The 23,524-nt window shown below is 37.8% G+C and overlaps 1 long non-coding RNA gene across 1 annotated transcript; it reads left to right on the top strand.

Annotated features, from left to right (window-relative positions):
* The first annotated feature begins 14,819 nt into the window (after positions 1-14,819).
* Positions 14,820-19,390, top strand: LOC135304122 (uncharacterized). The gene is made up of 3 exons (XR_010365563.1): positions 14,820-14,934; positions 15,646-15,816; positions 19,326-19,390. It is a non-coding gene; the product is annotated as an uncharacterized LOC135304122 (long non-coding RNA).
* The last annotated feature ends 4,134 nt before the right edge of the window (positions 19,391-23,524 follow it).

The raw sequence follows: 23,524 nt of genomic DNA, 5'->3' as shown, positions 1-23,524 counted from the left end.
GAGAAAATTTCTGCCTGCTAACTCATCAGGACACTATGGAAATCCTCATTTTCGTGAACGTGTGAAAAGATTGTTTACAGAGATATCGCAGTACTACAAGCAGTTAAAAGAACTTTGGCCTTTCATATAAATGGGAAAATTAATTTTTCAGAGCTTTGCAGACAGTTCCTAGCATTCCAGTGCACAGATGAAACTTGATCAGCTTATGCTTCACCAGTACAAAATAATTAGATATCAGCAGAAAAGCACTGAACTATGGCTGAGTTTTTCAAGCAGGAGTGTCATCCATTCTCTTCCCTTCTTCTTCTTCTTCATGTTGTATTTAAGTAGCTCTCCTTGGATATGGTTCATTGTATGAAAGTGAAGTTGTTTACAGGAAACTTAGATTCTCACACACTTTAGAGCAATACAGATTACAAACCATCACCCCATCTGGCTGGTTTTTTTTTACAACCTCAGTCACCCACGTTAATTAAATTGTCTGTGTAATATTGGTGAAGTGTTTATGAGTAAAGAACCCCCTGACAGTACAGACTTTCAAGAAAGTTTTCAGTTGTTGCTTTGTGTTGTTATGGCTGTTGCAGGATTTTAAAATACATTGGCAATTGGAGTGTGAAATGTGTAGGTTTATTCACAGCAGAAAAGAGGTAAAAGAAAGATCAGGTTTAGGTGAGAAGACTCAACTAGAAATTATAGCCTAATCTTAAATAATAAAATAAAAAAATTAAATAGAAAGTAAACAGATTTAGTAATGTATTTTAAAGCACTCCTTATTCATACACTGTTTTAGCAAGACTATGGTAAAAAGAAAGTGTGGGTTGATCTGAAATCATCTGACAGCAGTAAAAAATACTAAAAAAACCCCATATTTGTTTTTCCACTTTATAAATTTTACCTACTCAATGAGAGAAGACTTTTTTTCTTACTTTCTTTTTTTCTTTTTTTTTTCAATCAGGTCTTAAACCCAAATTGGCATTTACCTGTTCATGGAACATGGCCTGCTTTGCAAGTTTAATAATTCCGAAAGAGCAGGAGTGGTTCATGCTCATGGAAAGGTCATATGAAATCTTGGAATCTAAAAGGCAAAAGTCCCGTTCAGGTCTGAGTTTAAAATGCTCTGGTGTTTTGGAAATGAATGGAGACAATTTGCTCTTCTGAATTTTAAAATTAAGGAAGATCATGCAGAATTTCCAGTAAAAAGTTTTGGAAGGAAACTACTGATGTTCCCCCAGTTGTGTAAACAAAAAATGATCCTGTAGTAAACCTTGCACATTGGCAAGAAGAAAAAGTGAACCCTAAGTACTTCAATAATTACCTGCAGAGAAATCTCTCTCCTCTGTCTGTTCTGCAAACTTTCATAGGAAAGCTACACTCACAGCACAGGAGGTTGAGCCTTTGCAATGGATTTCTGGAAGTGTTTAATAATCCTGTGATTCTGTGGTTTTGCCAGAAGCCAAAACTGGAAGAACAAGTGGCATTTCACTGTGCACTAATTCAACAATCTGAACCAGATGTCAAGTGAAATTTAAAACACAATAATGAATGCTTTGGACTCAAGGCCCTTTGTATCTCAGTGTCTTTTATTGTCTTCATCAGCAATGAAATATTAATTTCTGGCCTTGACTGCACTGCCTGGAGCTACTGAAATCTGATTCTGCAAGATGTCATTGCCCTGTATCAAATCTGGGAGCCAGGGAACACCTCCTGAATTTCAGGTTTCAGTGTAAGTCTTAATTGTGCTGCTCCTTACTGGGTTACCCCTCTGGAGAACAAGACAGAAGATTTTGCTAAATCCATGCTTCATTTCTTGGGTTTATTGTTATGTTTTGGTTTTGTTTGTTTTAGGGATTTCTTGTAGTAAGTACACCCAGGTACTCTAGTAGGATTTCAGTTCTGCATTCCACACTTTTATCAGGATACTGGGATTGCAGGAGAGGCTTTGAATTTGCTTTTCTTGACTAGATGATGATTCACACTAACCATTTTCCCTCTTGATTTTCTGCCAGTTCTGGTAAAAATTATACAATAAATCAGTAGCTAGCAACAAATTATATTCATCACATAATTTGGGCAGCTTTGCTTACATTCTGCCTTCCAATCCATCTCCTGTGAAGCCACTTATGCCATTTCAGGCTTTCCAACAGCTTCAAAAACACATGGCAGCTCTAAAAAATCTGCCAGATAAATAATTCATGGTTTCTCCTCTGAACCAGCCCATATGTGATGGTGGTCTGAGGAACAGGACAGAGAACACTCAGTTTTGTCATTATAACAAGATTTGCAAGTCTGTAAGACCATATGGATCCTCAGACCTCCAAAGTGGTGAGAGGGTTAGCTTATCAGTGATATACAAAATTTCATCTTTTATCCTGGAGAATACTGAGCTATGAGAGCTCTTCAGCTGTAATTTTGCTTTTCAGACCTTCTCATCCCCAATCCATTGCCCCAGTAGTCATCCTGCAGCATATGCAGCATATGCAGAGAGCAGAATGTGCAGTTCTGGTTTATGAATTTACTTGGCATGGCTAAAGACGAGCTGAAAACTTAATTATGTGTCTGTCCAAAAAAGATCTCATCAACTCTCCATGTGTTCTACCATGACAAAAACCTTCACACTCACAAAGTCATTGGGATTTATTAGATTGTCTTTGAACATTGCCTCAGTTTTGGAAATAATATTCTTTTCCATGGAGCAAGAAAAACAGTTTCTTAGCTCTGAAAATGCTCGACTATCACTATGTTCTCTTTATTTTTGCCTCATAATACTGCATCAAATGAAGAATCAAACCAAGGATATGGAAGAATGAACCTCTGCCATGGACCATAACAGAGCTGCTGCTACAAAATACATAGATTTATCCAGAGCCTTTTTCGCTTCCAAAATCTCAATTTTTTCAGTGGTTACTGAAAAATTCCAATACATTATAGGTGTTGCTTTCCAAAACCATATCAAAAAAGTTAACTCAAACCACAGTCTAGAAGTTACTGTATCTTTTTCTTCTTTATTATTATTATTACTATTAGTAATAGTAGTAGTAATAGTAGTAGTAGTAGTAGTAGTATTGCTGCTGCTACTACTACTACTACTACTACTACTACTACTACTACTACTACTACTACTACTACTACTACTAGTATTAATGGTGAAACACCATCTAAATTAAATTTTCCCTTTGGTTTAGTCATACCTCCTTTTTCCCCTCAGCAGTTTCAGGATGAATTGATAGCTGATATGATAAAAAGTAAACTATCCAAACTGAGAGCACAAAACTTCTACACACCCTCATATTTCACTTCAAAACAATCAAAGATAAATTGGAATGATTTACTCAGAATACCATAAGTGTAATTGTGGTGTAAATATACTCCCAAATTTGTCCTCTATTTGCACTGCTTATGCAGAACACATTCAATCTCCATTTTTTCTGACTGTAATTAAGGATGCTTTAAGATGAAAGAATATTGAGCCATCAATTTTAAGAGGACTGCAGGCTTAAAACAGAACAGAGTTTTAAAAACAGTAAAAATTCCTAGTCAGCTTTCAAGCTTTTATTTCTTATTTTCTTTGAGATACATCAGAAAGATTGCTATCACATAAACCGGCTTTTAGAAGGTTATATTATGGAATAAAAGAAATACAGGACATTTTCTCAATATTAATGCCTGTGTGTTGTATTTCAATCTGATTTAACTTTGTGCAGCTACTACAGAAGTTTGAGTGAAATTATGAATTCAGTGAAATTCATTGTCAGTCATGTACTTTCTTGAAAATCACTTAGGAATGAGGAATGCACCATTTTGCACGGGCAATTCACACAGATATGGGCTGTTCTCAAATATAGTCACTGAGTGCAAACCCACAGAGATTTTCTGCTGGAGAACAACAAACAGTAAAATGCAGCAAGTGGTTCCTGTACCTGAGAAAAGGCATATGGACCTCTCTCTTTATTTTCTGTACATAAAACTTCATGTAGGATGCACCATATTAAACTGCAAGAGACCAAAGAATGTGCTCTTGTCACAGTTTCTCCTAGAGAATTATCAATTTTTTATTTATTTTTCACTACCTCTGTGTCTAAAATAGGTCACTCAGTACAACCATTCACACACAGGGAGGTCCTGCAAGCAGCCACTTAAAAAGCTGTTATGCAAGTAATGAAATTGGAATAAAATATCTTCTGGAAAACAGCTTGATTCTCCGTCAGTGGGGTGAAGGAAGAGGGCACCAACCATGGAATCATGGGTTGGTTTGGTTGGAAGGGGCCTTAAAACCCATCTTGTTTCACCCCCTGCCATGGGCAGGGACAACTTCCACTATCCCAGTTGCTCCAATCCCCATCCAACCTGGCCTTGGACACTTCCAGGGATCCAGGGGCAGCCACAGCTTCTCTGGGCACCCTGTGCCAGGGCCTCCCCATCCTCCCAGGGAACAATTCCTTCCCAATATCCCATCTAACCCTGCCCTCTGGCAGTGGGAAGTCATTCCCCCTTCTCCTGTCACTCCAGGCCCTTGTAAACAGTCTCTCTCCATGTTTTCTGTAGGTTCCTTCAGGCACTTGAAGACCACTGTTGGGTCACCCCAAAGCTTCTCCTCTTGAGGCTGAACATTCCCAAATCTCCCAGCAGAGCTGCTCCATCCCTCTGATCATCGTGGTGCCTCCTCTGGACTCTCCATCAGCTCCACGTCCTTCCTGTGCTGGAAATAAAAAACTCTTCCTTTAAGCTTCCACTCAGACCAACTGACCACTAAATAATTACATCCACAAAATGAAAACATTTCTGGATTAAACACATGGGTGGAATAGTTGAAATGTTGTGACAGAACAGTTTAAATAAATTATTTCTGACAATTGATTTTTGCAGATGGAAATGGCAACTTTGAGAGTGCGCTGTCATTAACAATTTGCATGCTGGTTTTTAATAACCGGTTTTCACAGAGCAATAGGAAATTTTCCCTTGTTTCACAGGTCAGTTGAGGCCCCTTCCCTTCCTCTCATCTCAAATTAAGAAAAAAATAAAGTGCTTAATCAATGAAGATGAAAAAAACTTCCTGCCACTGTCTGTTTTCACTGTCTCATAAGTTCTTCTCCATCAAACCAGACAAGATGAACAGTCTGGCTTTTCACTTTTATAATATTTTAATTTACTTGTCTCAAAATATAGAATGTGGGAAAAGAGTTATGGGAAAATAATTACATAGAATTGAGTCCTTTCTGATGCTTTCAAGGTTCATGAAGTGCTACTACAGGTGACTGGCAATGGCTTCAGAGATTCATTTTAGAGCAGCTGTGGGTGCTTTAAACAACGTCTTTGAAAGTCCCAAGAGAAAAAGGGCATTTTGATGTCATGAGGATGAATTTAGCAAGGTGTGTGTTTAGGAGGCCGTTTTTCCATCCCATTTTTATTATCATTGACAAACAATTCCTGCAGGAATGGCCCTGTGCAACTCAAACAGGATGTTACATTCCCATTGAGACATAGGGTTTGGGGGATGTGGAAATGAGGACACAGCTGTGGGTGAACGTGGGGTTGGATGCTCACCAAGCCCATTAGAAAGATGAATAAATGCAGCATGAAAAAATGAATTAAACCTTGGGAGGGACTAAGAGAAGCTTTCAAGGGAGGGTATTGGGACGCATCTATAACCAGAGAGAAATATGTAGCATCCAAATTTTTTGGTGATGTGCAAAATATGTGTGAAGTGAGCTTCCTCATACCCACAACTCAGGACAGCTCTGGAATATTGCAGGAGCTATTCCCAACATCCTGCTTTCTAGCAAACATAAAAATTGCAGTTATGAAAAAGATAAAGTTGTTTTTTCAGGTGGATAGGGTAGGTGCAATTTCTTCTCTATGGTTCACACTTCCAGTAATATTTGCTCTTCATTTTTGCATAACCCAATGAGGGGAATAAGAAAATAAATGAAATAAGCTGTTATGAAGTGGTCTCTTGTTCTTGCCTTTACAGCAGTAGTGCTGTGCTCCAGGTAAAATGGGAGCTGGAGGAAAAAAGGTACATTTAGGGTTTATAGCTGAACATGACATAACACAGCTCCTCTGACTGACAGGAGGGACTAATGATGACCTGATATTTCTCTCATCAGCATTGTCATTTATTGTTATTTACACAGTAAAGGAATCAGGCATTTTTAATGAGTTGGAAAAAACTTAAGGGAAAGAGGTTTTTAGGCATTTCTGTTGCAGTTAACCTCTGCAGGGAGGTTGGCACGTTGCATCCTTCTGACTGCCATAGTAACTATTGTCACATAAAGTGTATAAATAAAAAGTGTAAATAAAACTCTCAGATTCATGTCCCAAATGCAAAAAGAGATTTTTGTATTAGAAACAAAGCTGGTGTAAATCGGCTCATGCTTTCTATCACTGATATCAATAGAGTTGGCTGATTTTATCAAAGACTATTAATGCCAGTTGTAAAAAGACAACTTGGCAAAAAACCCTAAAATTCCTCACAAATACTGTTCTAATTTCTAAAATATTATTACATAGTTCTAAAATATTATTACATAGTTCTAAAATATTATTACATAGTTCTAAAATAAATGGGGTTTGCAGTGACCTCAGGAGGATCCAGCCAGAGCAAACACAGACTGCTCAGTCCTGGGCCTCAGGAGTTAACAAGACCTCCAAGGTCTTGTTAGAACTGAGATCCCAGATATCAGCTTGGATTAGGGAGGATCTCATATCCACTAAACATTTCTTCTTCCCTAAAGACCACAAACAGCACCTGACTTACGTAGGATGCTCAGTTCATTTCTGATTGTTGCTGGAAAAATGCTGATTTAGTACATATATATATATATATATATATATATATATATATATATATATATATATATAGTGTTGGCCTAGAAATTGTGCATCTCTGCATTTTATGAATGTATTTGTCATTCAGCAAATACATTCTGTACTTTGGCAGATCAATATTTGAATTACTGTGGAATAAAGAGAGATGCAGTTTGGTGGGGTTCTTTTTTCATTTGTTTGCTTGGGAGTTCTGAGGGGAGTTTTTGCTTGGCTTTTTCCCTTGATGTTTTGTAAGCCTCTCTTTTTTTTCCCCCCCTTACAGGCTAAAACAAAATTGTATGTAATTCATTAAGTTTTCTCATTGAAAGACCAAGTAAAACAAACTGTGACAAAGAGAACAAAGATACCAGCTGTATGTTCAGCAAACAAGTATTGTGGGCTGTGTTTGGAATCCCAGATTTACCTGAAGCACCAGGTCTCACATTAACAGGACTGGAAATTCTTAATGCACCGTGTCAGTCAAAGTATCATTTCTTCATGGCAGTGAAAATCTGCTGGCTCCTTCAGAGGGTGCTTTAGGAAGCCAGAAAACCTTTTTTTTTTTTTTTTTTTTTTTGCCTTCTTCTTGTACAGAATAGAAAAATATTCTGTTTTGGTATGGCATGAATGTATTGGGCATTTTATCTAAGCCACATGAGAGTTCTGGTCCAAGGCATCTTTGTACCTGGGCTTGCACCCTAAATGCCTGAGTTGAAGAACTGGAAAGGTTTGGATATCACAAGTTAAAACTGCTAAATAAAACAGTTTTTAGAAACAGTTAGAAAATAGGAGAAAAACATTTTGACCTTCTTGCTTAATGCTCTTTGGGCCTTTCCTTTGACCTCCTGGAGAAGTGACCCTTGTGCTCTTTTAACAGCCCAATCACTTCCAGCTTTTCCACAAGTAGTTGTGGAAAAGTTTAGTGTCTGCGGGGCTCACAGGTGAGAGCTCCCTGACAGCACTGACCTCTGGCAGTTTAATCTGGGCTTTAGAGTCTTTGTTAGAGGCCTTACCAGAACCAGAACCAGTTTTTGAGGCTGTTTTCCATTAAAAACTCAAATAATGCTGTGTGAATTGTGTGCCTCCACATTCAGGAACTCCACACTGCAGAGTTTCCACCTTCTGCAAGCCCACTCCTGGGTGAGAAAATCAATATCCAAGGCAGGTATTGGCTCCAAAGAAATCAGAACATCAAATGTCCTCTCCTTCCTTCAGGAAAAATGTCAAGAGCACAACCGAGGCAGGTTTTGATTTTTGGAGCTTTCTGTTGTTTGAGCGGTTTTAAAGTAACAAATCAACCCCTGTTATTTATGGGGAGAACCAAATTACATCAAGAGTCCATAAATGTGTGGCTTCCTGCCAGCTGGAATACTCTGCAGCATGCCAGCTATCCCTAGGAAGGAAACACTATTAGCGTCTAGTTTTTTGGTTTTTGTTTTTTTTTTTTTTTTTTTTGTTTTTTTTTTTTTTTTTAATTCAGTTTCTTTACCAAACAACCTTCAGCAGATTTTTTTAAATCTGTTTTAATACCATATGCAAGCTGTCACTAGAAACAAAAATCTCATTCAGATTTTTAGCCTGATAGCTCTGTATTTTTTGACATCTGTAATATCTTTGCCTGAAATAAACACGAGCAACTGTGTTTTTCACTTTAAAATGGAAATACTACTCAATTAGAAAGGCCTTGTGGCAACTGGCTCAGTCTTACCAAGAATGCATTTCATGAAGAAGCACGTGTCTAACAAGATGTTGAAGAACAGCTTTATAATTACACATTATTATTACTAAATCTGGCTTCAAAATCACATTTTTGGTAAAACCCCAGTGTTCTAAATTAGTCCTAAATCAATTCTGCTGCTGGTTATGTACAAAAAGGTGGGGTTTTCACAGGAAAGCACAGTAGGAGAGTAGAAGTAAGGGTATAACTAAGAGAAAGAAAAGTGGGAAAGAAAACAAGACTCCAGTTTCCATTTCCTAAAGCCCCAGAGTTTGCTCCTCTTCTGTCCCTCAGCTCTCATCTCAGTCCCAAATCCATAATAAAGGGAAGCTCAATCCCTCACCCTTCCAGCCCACTTGTTGTCAGCAGAATCTTTAATTCCATCTGCTCTCCTGAGAAGCTTGAAGCTGCCTCTAGAATTGTTAGGCTTGAGTTTAAGCCCCTTTGAGCCCAACAGCTTCAAACACTCTGGTCCATTGTGGGAACCTGAATAAATTTCTGCCAAAGGGAAAGGCAGCAGAGGAATTTGGATGCACTGAAATTTTATGTCTTTTTCTGTTATATTTTTATGTTTTTTACATTTGTTTTCTTTTTCCAGCTAATTAGAAAGAAGACTATTTGAAGAGGAAAAGTTTTCAACATATTCTTCAAAAGGTATTTTATCACAGAGAAACATGGCTTAGCTACTTTGAAAACTACACGTTGTCAAGCTTTCCCAAAGTAATCCAGAGGCTAAGAAGAAAAACACAAATACCAGCAGATTTTTCCAAATTAACAGTTCTATGCTTTAAACAAAAATGTATCAAAAGATTCTGAAAGGTGAGAAAAATCATATCAAAGCAGCATTCCCTTCCAAATCATAAAAAATGTACATTCTCAGGAGAAGTAGATCAAGTTACTGAATTTCAATGAATTTAATAATTGGCACCAGCTGAAGACAAGAAAGTTAAGAATGTATATTCAATAATATTTCCTGATAAGTTTTGCTGGTAATACCACTGCCAGTATGTGTGTATATATATATATATATATATATAAAATAAAGTTTAAAAATATATATAAAATATATAAAAATATAAAATTATATTATATATATAAAATATATAAATAATATGTAAAATTAAATATATTATGCCATCTTCTGTATTTGTCTCAGTCTTTCCTAGACAGAACCTACATTGGAATTGCAAAACCTTATGTAAAATAAAAGAAAAGTTCAGATTTGGTAGAAAACTGTGCTGGTTTAAGGACAAACTTCTAAATCAAATTTTATCCTTTTGCTTCATTATTTTTTTCCTATATAATATATATATATATATATGTATAAAATATAACATATAATAGTACTTAGATGATATTTTTACATGCAGGAAGAGAGGAAATATTTTCTTTTTCTTATTTTGCAGCTAAATACTGGTATTAATCTGTATTAGTTACTGTACATTCCTAAATGAGCAGTTTAGGATGATCAAAGCAGCCCATATGGCTGACCAGATCCTGCCATCAGCTTCACCAGAGCAGCTTTGCTGAAGCACATGGAATTAGCTGAGATTTACACAAGTATAACAGAATCAATTAACTCAGACCTCAGTTTTCAGATAGCTAATTGGAGATATATATGCAGCGATAAAAAATGTTAATTATTGTGGAATAATGTACTGCAGAGAAATGGTTTCTTCTTTCATTCATTATTTTTATTTCCTTAGAGATCATTCCCTGGACTTTCTTTACCTTAATTACAGCTTTTCAAGGCTGGTGCAGCCAGCTTTAGAATTTATGTTTATCTATTCCAGTCTACTTATGTAGCATAATGTTACACTTACACATTGAAATTTAGGGAACTCTGCTCTCACTGAGGTTATTTCACTCCCTGACACAAAAAAGAATAAATCTCCCTACAGTGGAGTTTGCTTTTGTTGGGGGTTTTTTGCTTTTAAAGATATGTGGTCTGTATAGAAAAAAAAAAGTTTAAAAATATGAAGAGTCTGGAAAAAATCCATATAAATGGGACTATTTAAGCTGTTTGAGTCTTAAGTTGTAACAAAGCAGACAATGTGTTCTTCCAAGACATTGTGAAAAATTAAGTAAGGTGGAAAGGATAATGTGAAGATATTGGTTTTCTTTAAAGTGTGTGTATAAATATATATATAAATACACAAATTACTCTGTTTAGGAACTCCTAAAAGCAGGAACTGGACTCTATTTTCCTGCAATTTACCCAGCAGCAGTCAGGGTTTGACAGGAGGGCAGAGCTGGGTGTGAGCAGTGGTTCTGCTCTGACTCATTATTTATCTACTTATTGACAGCCAGGAGGGCTCAAGGAAGTTAAAGCCCTTTGAGAAAAAAAAAAAAAAATATTCCAGTGAAAATAAATTATTTCTCCAGTTCAGGGAGTTGCAGATGATTTTTGATGTTGTGTAGGATGTCATAGAATATTCAGAGTTGAAAGGGGCTCATGAGATTTATTGAGTTCAAGTTCTGCCCCTGCACAAAATTTTAGGATCTTCAAAAGGTATTTTATCACAGAGGAATCCCAGAGATCCCCGTCCCCAGTTTGTGACAAATAGTTCCCCCAAACTGGAAATAACCTGGGCCAGATGGAAAAGCCTGGCTTTTCAAGAAATGTGGTGGCATTCTCACACATCTGTTTAAAGTCTTGTGTTCCTTCTGCTTTGGAAAGCTCCCTGTTTCACAGATCCCCTGAGAGGATGGACAGCAATAAAGCCAATGAGGTGCATCTAGTTAAAAAATAATTTAAATTAAAAAGAAGTATAAAAAGTGACAATTCATCCCAGGAACCTGTTCGAAGTAGGAAAGCAAAGCTGTGCATGTTGTGAGGCACTGAGGAACTCCTGGAAAACTCCCCCTGAGAAAATTCATGTTGCTCCAGACTTGGAATTTACATTTCAGGGGAGAAATGTGCAGAATTACATAGAATTGCACAGCCCAAAAATCTTTCCTTTTTAGTCATGGCACTCATTACATCGCATTAAATTTGCAAGCAGCAATCTAAAGGAATTCTTTTACTCCAAAAGATACTCAGTTTCCACTGGACATTTCTCTTGAAGTTAACCCTTCTTTTCACAAGACACCCCTAGCATTTTATAGAATTTTTGGGAATAAAAGATATTACTTAGAAATGGATTGTAATTTTTAGTTATCTCCAGAAATTATTTCATCAATAATTAAAATAATGGCTGCATAAAACCTATGCTACCTTTATGGTCAAAGGTATCAATTCCTTCACAGATATTACAATCCCACTAGTTTAATTTGTTTATTTGATCAGATTTAATAATCTTGATTATGGTTTTAAATATGTCAATATTTTGATTTTGGAACTTAGGGAGTTATATTCTGCATGGTAGGATACTAAACACAAATAGCCCTGTACCTGTTCCATTAAATGAGCTCTTATTTTAGCTGCTGAAGGTTGTTGGTTTGCAATTTTTAAAGCAATAAAAGTTGCCTTGCTAATCGGACCTGAGGTGGATTTACCAGGTGCCCTCTGTGCCTCTGTCTCACTCTCCTTTCTCAACAAGATGGGGGAGAAAAAATAAAAAAAAAAAAACAACTTGTCAGTTTAGATAACAATAGGGAGATCATTCATCAATTACCATACAGGCAAAACAGTTCAAATTAGGGAATAATAATTTAATTTATTGCTAATTAATAACAAAGTAGCATAGTGAGAAACAGCCAAAAAATGTAATACTCAACCTTGTCATGTAAGTCCAGTACAGACCTTTAATTGGTGGGAAGAAAAGATTTGGGAACTGTGTTCCCCCACATTTCCACTTGTCTCATTCTTATATTTTGGAGTTTTATCAGGGACAAATTATTTACTCAAAACTATCAGTGAAAACAGTGTTGACGTTATGGGTGGACAAGGAAAGGGACAAGAAGAGAGCTGAAGGAGCCCAGGGTGATATAAGGACCTAAAACGGGACTAAAACTGTGACTTAAACAGGAACATAATGCATGACTATTGCACAGCAATAATTTCCTGTAATAAGGGAATTTCCTATAATGAGGGAATAATTTCCTGTAATAAGGGAAATGCTTCCATGAGTCAGAAATGAGGCCCAATCCTTACACATAGGATTTTCACAAATTATTAAAGCTATTTTAGTGTCAGATTTTGCAGTTAGGGTAGGATGACTCTGACAACAGCCAAGACAGACTTTTTATGTCCTTTTTTCCTCTCCATTGAGCAATAGCACTCTGTGTGGGAAAAAAAGCATGATAGCACCACAAAAATAAGATTGCAAAGACTTTTGTGAGTTGGTTTTTTTTTAACATCTGATGAAACCAATGTGAATGTCATCATATTGTGTAGGTGACTATACATCCCACAAAAAACCCCAAATGTTTTCATTTTCAAGTGAGTGTTTCATAGTCATGCAGCTTTTACTAATGCCACATGAAAATGGGATGACTGTTAGAAGGAATCCTGTGCTCTCCATAAACTTTCCAACAACAGGATAAGCTTCAGAAAGTCTTCAGAATATCCTAGTTCTAAGAATAAAGAAAACTACAAAAATTTAGGGATATTTGGGGGTTTTTGTTGCTTTTGTTTGTTTGTTTTTAGCTTTACTTGTCATTCGAGTTTTTTCAGAATTATTCTATCCTTTCAGGTACACATGAAGAAAAAGCCAAATTTGTTATTTTGTCTTTTTAATTTCTTACAAAGCTCTGAGTGCCCAGGAGACAATCTGCAGCATTGATCTAGGGCAGGTTAACAGCAATATTTAAACTTTTTTGTCATTAATCTGTGGCAACACAAAAATGATATTTCAACCTCATGAGTAAGAAACAGCCAGGATTTCTGCAGTTTTATTTTCTCCTGGGTAGATGTTTGTTTCTCAGAAGAGACTGTTTCTTTCTCTGCCTCATGGAATTCATCTCCTGAGTAACCATAAGTAGAGACATGAGAGAACCCTCCTCAGGGCTTGACATTGACTGAAACTTTTAGTTATAAACTAAATCCCAATTTACAGCTGCTGATTTGTCTACAACTGTTTAAAATACTCATTAACACCACTAAAACTTGCTGGAGATGAAGTTGAATGGATTTGACTATATAGCTAACATTCCTCAAAAAATGTTTTTTGAAGGTGTAATGAATTACTTTGTTCTCTCATTAGATGACTGAAATTTTGGGGACTCCTCTTTCTCCTGCAGAATACATTAAAAATGTCAATATTACAAAAGCCAAGCAAGTTCCAAAATCTACAATAGATGGATTTGTCTTTGCCAAACCTCTTCTGAACCCACCTTCCCCACTTGGTCTTCTTCAGAAGCTGCCACAAAGACAAAGTATTGCAGAGCTGAGGAAAAAAAAAAAAGGCTCAAGGGTTCTACAGCACAAAGATGAGCAGAGGAATTTCTGGAGCCCATCAAACCAAATGTCACCTCTCATTGCTGTGGCGGCCCTGAGGTACAGGAGTCCTCTCTTTAAGGTCAGGAAGTTTGTTCAGCACAACTCTAGTATCCTACCCAGTGTGCACATTGTTAGGGAAAGAGGAGCTGTTTCGTATTAGACTGAATTTTTCTGGCTGTAGTGAGAGGTTTTTCTGGTTGTCCCAGGCAGTTGTATCCAAAACACCTTTAAAAAAAGAAAGAAAAATAATTACCTTCCAACCCAAAGTCATAAGGCAATCAAGTTGTTGTGAAAGGCCACCCCTTTCTTGGAGCATATTTTCTCCAAAAATTATGTTGGCTAGGATTTGAATGAGGCTGAAACATCCAAGCAGGACATCAAGCATTTCCAAATATACTCTACCGCTTTAAAAATGCTGAATGCACAGGATGGGGTTACTAAGTTGTGATGCTTCTTTTCACAATAAAAATAACTCAAAATAAAAATGAATTTCAAAAAATCCCAAAACCACAAACCAGAACAAGCCATGAGCACAATATGATACATGGTAAGAGGGACTGTTCATTTTCAGGGTCATCCCCTTGTGTGACCCTGGCTCTGGATTGCATTCCACAAGTCCCTGACAGAGGCTGGAGCCAGGCCAGGTTCTGTTCCCAGGGAACAAGGGACAGGAGCAAATGACCTCAAGTTGCTCCAGAGGAGGTTTAGATTGGCCATCAGGACAAAATCTTTCATGGCACAGGCTGCTGAGGGCAGTGGAGTCCCTGTCCCTGGAAGTGTTCAGAAGATGTGGATGTGGCACTTGGGGACATGGTCTGGTGGTGATCCTGGTGGTGCCACATCGCCAGCTGGGCTTGATGATCTCAGAGGTCTTCTCCAAACAGCAATTCCATGATTCCATCACCACCAGACACAAATTCATGTATCAGAAATGCACTTTGGTTTCCTCATGGTACCCTGACCACTTGACTCTTTGGGGCTGGGAACAGAAGTTCAATTCCAGCCCTCTGGAGCAGAGCAAACTTCCCAGGTTTTAGCAGACTTTCTTTGGAAGTCAGGAGAATGAGTTGCTCTGAGGACAATCAGCTCTAGCTAAATCTCCTGTCAGCAGCAGCACTGCAATATTGTGTTTGGCTTTTCCAGTTAAGCAGATTGCAGCACTGATGGGAGATAATGTGATTATCTTGGTTACATATTTCTTAGCAGTAGTGAAGCCCAGAAAGAAATGGCAGGAGAGAACTGGATAATAAATGTAAATAATGGAAGAGCCTTAAATATAAGGCATTCTTTAGATCAAATATTAATAATCACAAGTCTCCAACAATGAATGAATGTGCTTGTTATTAAGTCCATTTTCTAAATGAAGCTACTTATATTTGAGGATGCAGTCTACATTCCTCAGCTTTGATCAAACTTATCTCCCAGCAATTAAATTAACAGTGTCCTACTTTTTTGATTCTAAGCACTCCAAACCTTTTTTTATTACAAAGAGGTCTGTTGACATCATAGCTCATGGGATTGTTTGTCTTACTCAATTAGAGGAAAACAGGGCAGTTCTACCCACAACTGAGGATTATTCTTTCTCCACAGAAATGTACTGAGGCTACATTCATCATAGCAGTATCATTAGATTAAGAGTAGACTTCTGAAAAGTCTGTTTTTCAGGATGGTACAACTAAACCAAATAATTATCAATCATTTCCAAGTGTACAGACTGAGCTGTTTCTCATGTTCTATTCAGATGTGTGTCATGTTGCACCTTCCCCAGCCAAATACTTCCCCAACTTGTAGAAACTGCTTCTGCACATGAGCCAGAAGACAAAATTGCTGAAGGCTGAAAAATTGCAGTTCCAGAGGAGTTTCAAGAAAATATTGGCTGTAATTGGTACTGATGCAGGTCTGGAATCTGGAGGTAGGGATAAGAAAATTCTATTGACTAAGCTTTAGTACTCTTAAAAACTCAACAGTGATTTCAGTTGACTCTCTTGAATACATCTCAGAAATATTTTAGTAGGTCTGAGTCAGAACTACAACCTTCTTGTGGCCAAGCCAAAGGGGTTTAACTTATCTGAAGATAAAGGTTGTGAGAAGCAAGGTTGTCAATAAGTAACTCAAATCACATTACCAACAGTAGGAGAAGCTCAGCTCTGCAGGAGATGTAGGACAGTGGGAAGATGTTAATTTGTTTCACAGCTGTGATGGTAGCTGGAGAAATATGGTTATTCCTTCTTTACAGCTGGGTCGGGTTCACACAGCAAGGACTGGATTACCCCACATTTGCTGTAAGATACCAAGAGGGAAGGACCACGTGAATTTAGGCCACTTCCCATTCCTATGCTGAGTTTTCCAGTGAAGGGTGCCTGTGCCCTGCTTGCTACACTGGAATGGTTTCCCATGAAGTCATACATAAACTCCTATCCCTCCTCAAGGATTCCCACGGATTCCTGAAGGAAAACGATCTCCCATGTCTGTGGACACAGCCATGAAGAGATCAGGCTGGGTGATAGTTGTAGGGTAACACCAAACACATCCCTGGATTTTCTGTAGGCACACAATCCAGGATGTCTGTGGCCTGAGGAGGAGCAACTGGGTCCAAAAGGGAGCAATGAATTGCTGTGACTTTTAAACCATATCATCACAAACATCCAGCAGTTACAGGGATGTCTCTGCAGTCATCCCAGACCTGTGAGGATTGTTTGCTTGAGTTAGTTTTACTTTACCATGGCTCTTTACCTGGGACAGAGGAAAGCCCAAAGAGGACACAAAGCAAGAGACCAATCCATTAACAACGGACTGAAAGAAAAAAAAAACTAAGCATAATTTTGCTTCTTTCATTCAACTAGTGACTAGATTCTGGGAAAATGGATGGATCAGCTCCATTTATTAATTGTTTTTATTACTTCATTATCAGTTTCTTCCCTTGTGATGGCATTCAACCTGTGGGGATGAGGGCACTGTCCTGAACAACCAGCCCGTGTTTCTGCTGGATCCACACTAGGCTGGTTAGATTGCTGTGCATTGCCTTAGGGCTGCTCTCAGCCTTAAAGATCAGCCACATGATTTTCTGAAGCACAGAAGGGAGAAAATGGAAATAGCAATGTCTTCAGGAACTTGCCATTATGGAAGTAGTAAGGTCAACTTACCTTTCCTTGACAAAGCATAAAATGGTTATTCATTAAAAATTAGAAATCAGTAGAACCTTAAAGAAAGATTAACTTTCTTATAATTAAAGCATCTCAATTTTTTAATCTTTCATATGTCTGTTGCTTGCTTAATGAAAAATTGATATTTTGAACAACATGTCTAATAATACTTCTGTGGATGTTCAAATTAATTTAACTTAACTCAGAGTGAAAACTAATTGATTGTATGCAGCGACAATGTTATTTTTCAAAAACATTTAAAAAAAGAAAAAGAAGAAAAAAGAGGCATTTAGAGTAACAGTCACATCTCATTTATGCCTTTGAAAATCTCTCCCCCAAACCCTGAAGTGCCATTTTAGCTAAATGCTAGATGTAATTCAGGACAAAAAAAAAAAAAAAAAAGCTTTGTGTTGGGTATGGAAGAAATCTTGACATTTGTCTAGGAAAATAATTAGCCTGGAAATACTTCTAATAGCAATATTAATTGCCTCCCAGGGGCAAGTGTCAGCTGTAGTGGGATAGGAGGAGGACAGAGCAGAGTAAAAGCTCCTTCCTCAGAGAAACTGATTCCCAACTCCTCCCCTTCCTGCTGAGTCTGTGCCAGTCCTGGAATGTGTCCACAGGTCAGGGGAGAACTCCACAGCTCTTAGAGCAAGTACATCACTGGGAGGCTTTTTCCTGTTTTGCCTCAAACAATTTTTTCCATTTCAAAATTTTCTGTGGCACTCAGAGGTGCATAAACTCTTTTTTTTTTCTTCAATAAGGATACGGTCTGAAAGCTTTTTTGTTTAATCCTCACCTTTTCTATTTCATACCTGATGCTAGTATGAGAAGCTCTTTTCATTTGTCACAGTCCAGGCTCTTTGAAAGTGGACTTGAACTTGCTTTTTTGGGCTGAGCATAAACTGAAAGCAGCCATTTCACAAAAGAGCAAAGAATGGGAACTTCATAAGTGCTCCCATATAGCTAAACCCTATAAATTTCTTACACAGAAATATTGCCACTGGCTTCAGAAATCTCAGCCAAATTAAAGGTGAATGAGGGCACAGAAATTGAGGGCATTGAAAAATTGATGCAATTTTAAAGCTGAAAACTCACATTTCTTTTTAAACTACCTAGACTAGTAGAATGATACTTCTTTTGAAAAAATAGCAATTGATAACACTCCAGAAGCAAAATTTTAAAATCTGCAAATGATTCCTATAAACTTTTTCACCAAAATTATTGTTTTAATTTCTTTTTTTTTTCCCACTATGTCCAGAAAATGGGATCTGTTTCTTAAAAATGAGTTATAGAGTTACAAGAAAATACTGATACGTGAAGGAAATATTCTGTCCAAAATAAAAATTTTGAGCATTTGGACTTTTTTCCTGGGAAGATATGTATTTTCAAAATTACTTCAAATTTGAAAGAGAGGTAGTGGGAAAACTCACACTGCTCCATAAGAGAATGCATAGAATAGGATTTTCTCTGCTGTATAATGCTGATAAGTACCTGTCATTTTGTATTTCTGAATTAAGAAATAGACTTACAAAACAGTGATGGAAAAGATTTCATAAAAGATGTGTGTACCTGCTTCTCCAGACATCCTAAAGTAGGAAAATAGTTTTTACAAAAGCAGTTTATGCTGTTGGCTTCTGTTTTGAAAGCCAGTGAGAGATCACACATGAGAGTTTCCAGTGGACTAAAGTTCAGTCTTGTTGTATTTGCATTTCTGCCCTTTCTAGGACTAATTAAGATGATGTTCCTGCCTTTTATTGCAAAGCAACATGAAAAAAACATGGCAAGTTATTAATATTGCTGTCTCAGATGAGGATTCTCCCTGTACAAGTCAGGCAAGATAAATAGGACAGTGCTTAATAAACAGAGATAACGGGAGAGGATTTGTTCCTCCACTCCCTGGTGAGCAGGGGACGTGTCACCCCGCACAATGTGAGGGTGCCCATTGAGACAGGGAGACAAAATCAGCTTCTCTTTCCCCTGCTTTTTTCCTCCTTGGTGTAACATTCCAGCTAAAATTTTCATCTTCTGGATATCTGTAGGGAGAAAAGAAAATTCCAAAAGCCAGAGCTCCAGGAGGGTTTGGACAACACTCCCAGGGATGTACAGGGTGGGATTGTTAGGGTGTCTGGGCAGGGATGGGTTGGACTCCATGATCCTGGTGGGTCCATTCCAGCTCAGGATATTCCATGATTGTATGGAGATGTCCTTGGGGTCTTCTGTCCTCTTCCCAAAGAAAGAAAAAATGCTATAAAGGACGCTCTGATTTTCTTTCCAGCTCATCCCTTGCCATGAATGATTGCTGGATGCAGTGGTAAAGTCCACCAGAGGAGATGTCTGGAGTGAAATCCCTGGGACTGGCTTTGGCCTCACATTGCTGCTGAACTAACAGGTGTAAAGGTGGTGTGAGACCAAGAGAAGCTGATGCCCCTGCCCTGGTTTGGTTTTACTCTCTTGGCCAGAGATATAACTCCATATTTAGAGAAAGGTTATTTGTTTCTCTCTGTAGTAGTTCTGAGCTTTCCTTTGGCAATTTACCTCTCCAAATTCCAGGCTCCATATCTGAGTCACTGTGATCTTCCCTGAAAAATGATCCCTTGGGTGCCCCACTTCAAATTCAGCTTGAAGTGAAAAACCTCCAGGGGTTTTGTTAGAAGGGAAATGACAAAAGCAATGAAAACACAAAGCCAGAATTGCTTTGCTAAACAATTTTATTTATGTTCCTCTAGATAATACACAGTATCACAATATAGTAATTCTTGTGTGAAACTATAACTTGATTTTTAAACCACAGGTCACTCTCTGTCTCAAAGCTCTCAAAAGATAAAACTATGATTTCATTAACTTGATGTTACCAGTGAATTATTTATCAGAGGGTTAAACTGAATCCAGCTGCATGTCTCTGGCTGAAATAAACATTTTCAAGCCACAGTTAAGGGTGTTAGTCAGAGATCCTGGCACTGCAAAGATCCCAACACCACAATAATCACAGACCCCCAAACCTAATGTTTGGGTAATGACAGAACCCAACCAGCCCTAAAAACAAGCCCTGTATTTTTAAGAATGACAGATGTGGCATGAGACAGGGACTGAACACAGCTGCCCTGGCACACACCCCTTTTGGCAGGGACCAAGTTTCTCCAAGTCACATCCAGATTGACCCTGAATATTCCTAAGGATGGAGTATCCAAATTTTCCCTTGGCAACCAGTTCCAGTGTCTCACACACTCACCACTATCTTCCTTCTGTCCAATTTACATCTACCCTCTTTCATTTTAAATCAAGGGAAGATGAAATTCTCAGTGATAACCCTGCAGTCCCCCTTAGTCACTTCTCCTGCCTACAGGGATGAACGATTCCTCCTTATTGCTCTAGAATTTTTCTGAAATACAAAGTTTAAGTTCGGTACTTGGCACAGAAAATATGCCTCAATTGTGTATTCATCTGATAGCAGAATGATGTCTTTGTGAAATGTACAATTTTGGAAATTGGACAGCTTGCCATCATAATTTTCCACCCTCAGTACAACTGACTTAAAATTGTTTTCCGCCATACTTCTGTTGATTGTCCTCACACAAAGAATTAGCAATCATCAATCACAGCTTTCATAAACAAAGAGCAAGCCCTAATCCAAGAAAATATGCAATATTATATAACTTCTTTTTTTTTAAAGCAATCTTGGAGATGTAAGCACCACATACCAGTGAGAACTGTGCCATTCCAGACTTCCAGGTCTTTGTTTAATCCCACTTTTCTGCTTCCTACGTGCAGTAGTCTAGGTGAGAAATACCCCTTCAGTCAAATTAAAAAGAAAAAAATAACCAGCTGGCACTGGAGGGCAGATTAAACAAATCATTAATTTTAGGGTCATCAAAGTACATGCCCATTTTTCACCAACACAGTGCATATGTGAGCAGGAAATTCAAATTACATCATCAGCAAAGCTTGAGTTTAATTTATTCATTACTTCTTCCACCAAAGGTTCTCAGTAATTCATGAGCAATTGCATATGTCTTCTTGTATATATCAGTTGTATACGGCCATCAACTATAAATTAGCTACATGTCTGACCTGAATATTTAAAAGTTAAATGGAAAATGAGATATGTTCTCTCACAACTTGCTCTTACACTGCCAGCCTACACCTGCTGTTTGTAATTTTTTTGGTTAACAGGTACACATTCCCATAAAAACCCCATCCAGGAAGAGGAGAAAGTGGGAAGGAGCGGGGAGTGTGGGAAACAGCTCTGTGGGTACCAAGATAAGAAAAGAAGGAAAGAAGGAGGGACTCAGCTGAAGTTGAGCTTTGCTGAAGGGGTGTGGAGAAGGTGCTCTTTTAATTTTGTCCTCATTACTACCCAAACCTATTTTAATTCATAATTATTTAATTAATAATTAAATACATTATATAAATTAAACAACATCATTAATTAATGTACAATTCAATAATTATTATTAAAGAACAGCTAATTTAATTGATTATTTGCCCAAATTGGACCTGTTTTGCCTATGATGGTAATTGGTAAGGGATCTTGGTGTCTTGATCTCAGCCAGGACTTTCACATCCCATTTCTTCCTATTTTTCTCCTCTTGTCCCAGGACCCTGTGATCCAGTTGACAGCAGCTCCACAGCCCTGGAAGGACACTGTCTCCCACTGGAATGCTTGGCTTGCCCATTGAAACCTCTAAGCTGCTATTGTAGTCCTGAGAACTAAAACTATTGTGGTCCTGAGAAATGCTGAGCCCAGTCTGGGTTGTAGCATTTCTTTAAATTAACTGGAATTCAATGTGTAAAATGTTAAACAGCCTTTAAAATCCACAACTGTGCTTTAATTGAGAAAATATAAACAAAGTGAGTTTTTCTATCCTGGAATATGAACCTAGAAGAGACCCTGAGGCTTCATCTGCTTCTCCATGAGGTTCAGCCTTCCTTAAGCTGAGGGCCTGTCATTTGCTGTTCTGCAATCTGCCATTGGCTTCCAGCTCTGGTAACTTCTGTCAATTATTTTTATTGGCAAAGTTATTTCAAAGTCTCTATGGAAATATTTTTCTCTTTTTTGTTCTCATGCTGTGGTTTTTGTGCTGCTCATGATGCAGCATCTGCCAGTCCTGATACTGTTGTTATGGTGTGTTTCCATGAGAAGAATGAGATGCCTGAAAATCACCCCATATTTTTTCCTGCTTCCCTAATCCACTAATTTGTTAAAAATTCCCTTTTCTCTGCCCTTCCCAAAGAAGAAACTTTCATTATGAGCGTTGAGGTGTGCCATCATCTAGGTTATTGCTGATAAAGCCTCGTGTATGTAGGAAAGTTCCCTTTAGGAAACAGCAGATGCTCAATCCTGGTTATGCCCATATCCCAGCAGAACCCTGGAATTCTCCCAGGCAGCCTATTGCACTGTCTCACTAAACCATCAGTTTGAGCTTTTCACACTTTTCTTCTACCTCATTATGTCTTGATCTGTTTGGTTTGTCCTGGCTCACAACAGGAATAGAAAACCACTTTTTCATTTCCATTTTCAACAGTAATGGACAGAAAGTAACTTTGTGTTTTAAGTGGAACATCACATTTGACACCTAAAAGAACCAACAAATATCTTCAAAACTTACCATGAAATGTGGCCTCTGGCAAACTGATAACCCACTTTCTGTCTTTCACTTGGATTTCAGTACCTCCAGCATTAAAAGAACCAGAGATAAAGAATTTCTGAGTTTTGTAGTGGCATAAAAAAGATTAAAACCTGACCATTACCATGATGATAAAAAAGAACTATCAGAAATATATTAATTAAAATATGTTAATAACACACAACTTATAAATCTCTTTATATCCAAATAATATAAAATGTTACAAATACTATGACATCGTAGTCACCAGATAGGTACTGTTAGTTTTATAACATCATTCTCACAACACTGCCAGCACATTTTGATAAAAAATTGACTGAATTAATTTAATTGATCAGACTAAACCCAGTTTCCATTTCAACAGAGCACTTTAACACTCCCTGGAGGTGTTCAAGAAATGACTGGATGTGGCATTAGTGCTGTGGTTTATTTGAGGCACTGGGGATGGGCCAAAGGTTGGATTCCATGATCTCGGAGGCCTTTTCCAACCATATTGATCCTGCGATTCTATCTGATATAAAAAATTCCTTCCCTAAAAAAAAAAAAAGGTACCTAAATTATGTGGTTAATTCTTGCTGAAGATGGTTAATGACACAGCATTGAATGTTAAACAGTGCAATGAGGTCAGCCTGTCTCGTTGATACCTTATTGAATTAAGGACAAAATGTTTTAGAAGTCAGAAGCTTTGAAAGTCTCCACACAAAGTCATTTCTGCCATGGAGACTTCAGAGAAGAGGAAGGCCCACCATCCAACATGTTTACAAGGGGACCAGGCTGCCAAACTGAACTAAAGGATAGGCAACCAGTCAGCCATTACAGGGACTGGGGTTTACAGGGTTAATTCTGTGGC

Source organism: Passer domesticus, chromosome 7 (assembly GCF_036417665.1).
Source record: "Passer domesticus isolate bPasDom1 chromosome 7, bPasDom1.hap1, whole genome shotgun sequence".
NCBI lineage: Eukaryota > Metazoa > Chordata > Aves > Passeriformes > Passeridae > Passer > Passer domesticus.
The sequence above is the reverse complement of the archived record's forward strand: the minus strand, read 5'-3'. Positions and strand labels throughout refer to the sequence as shown.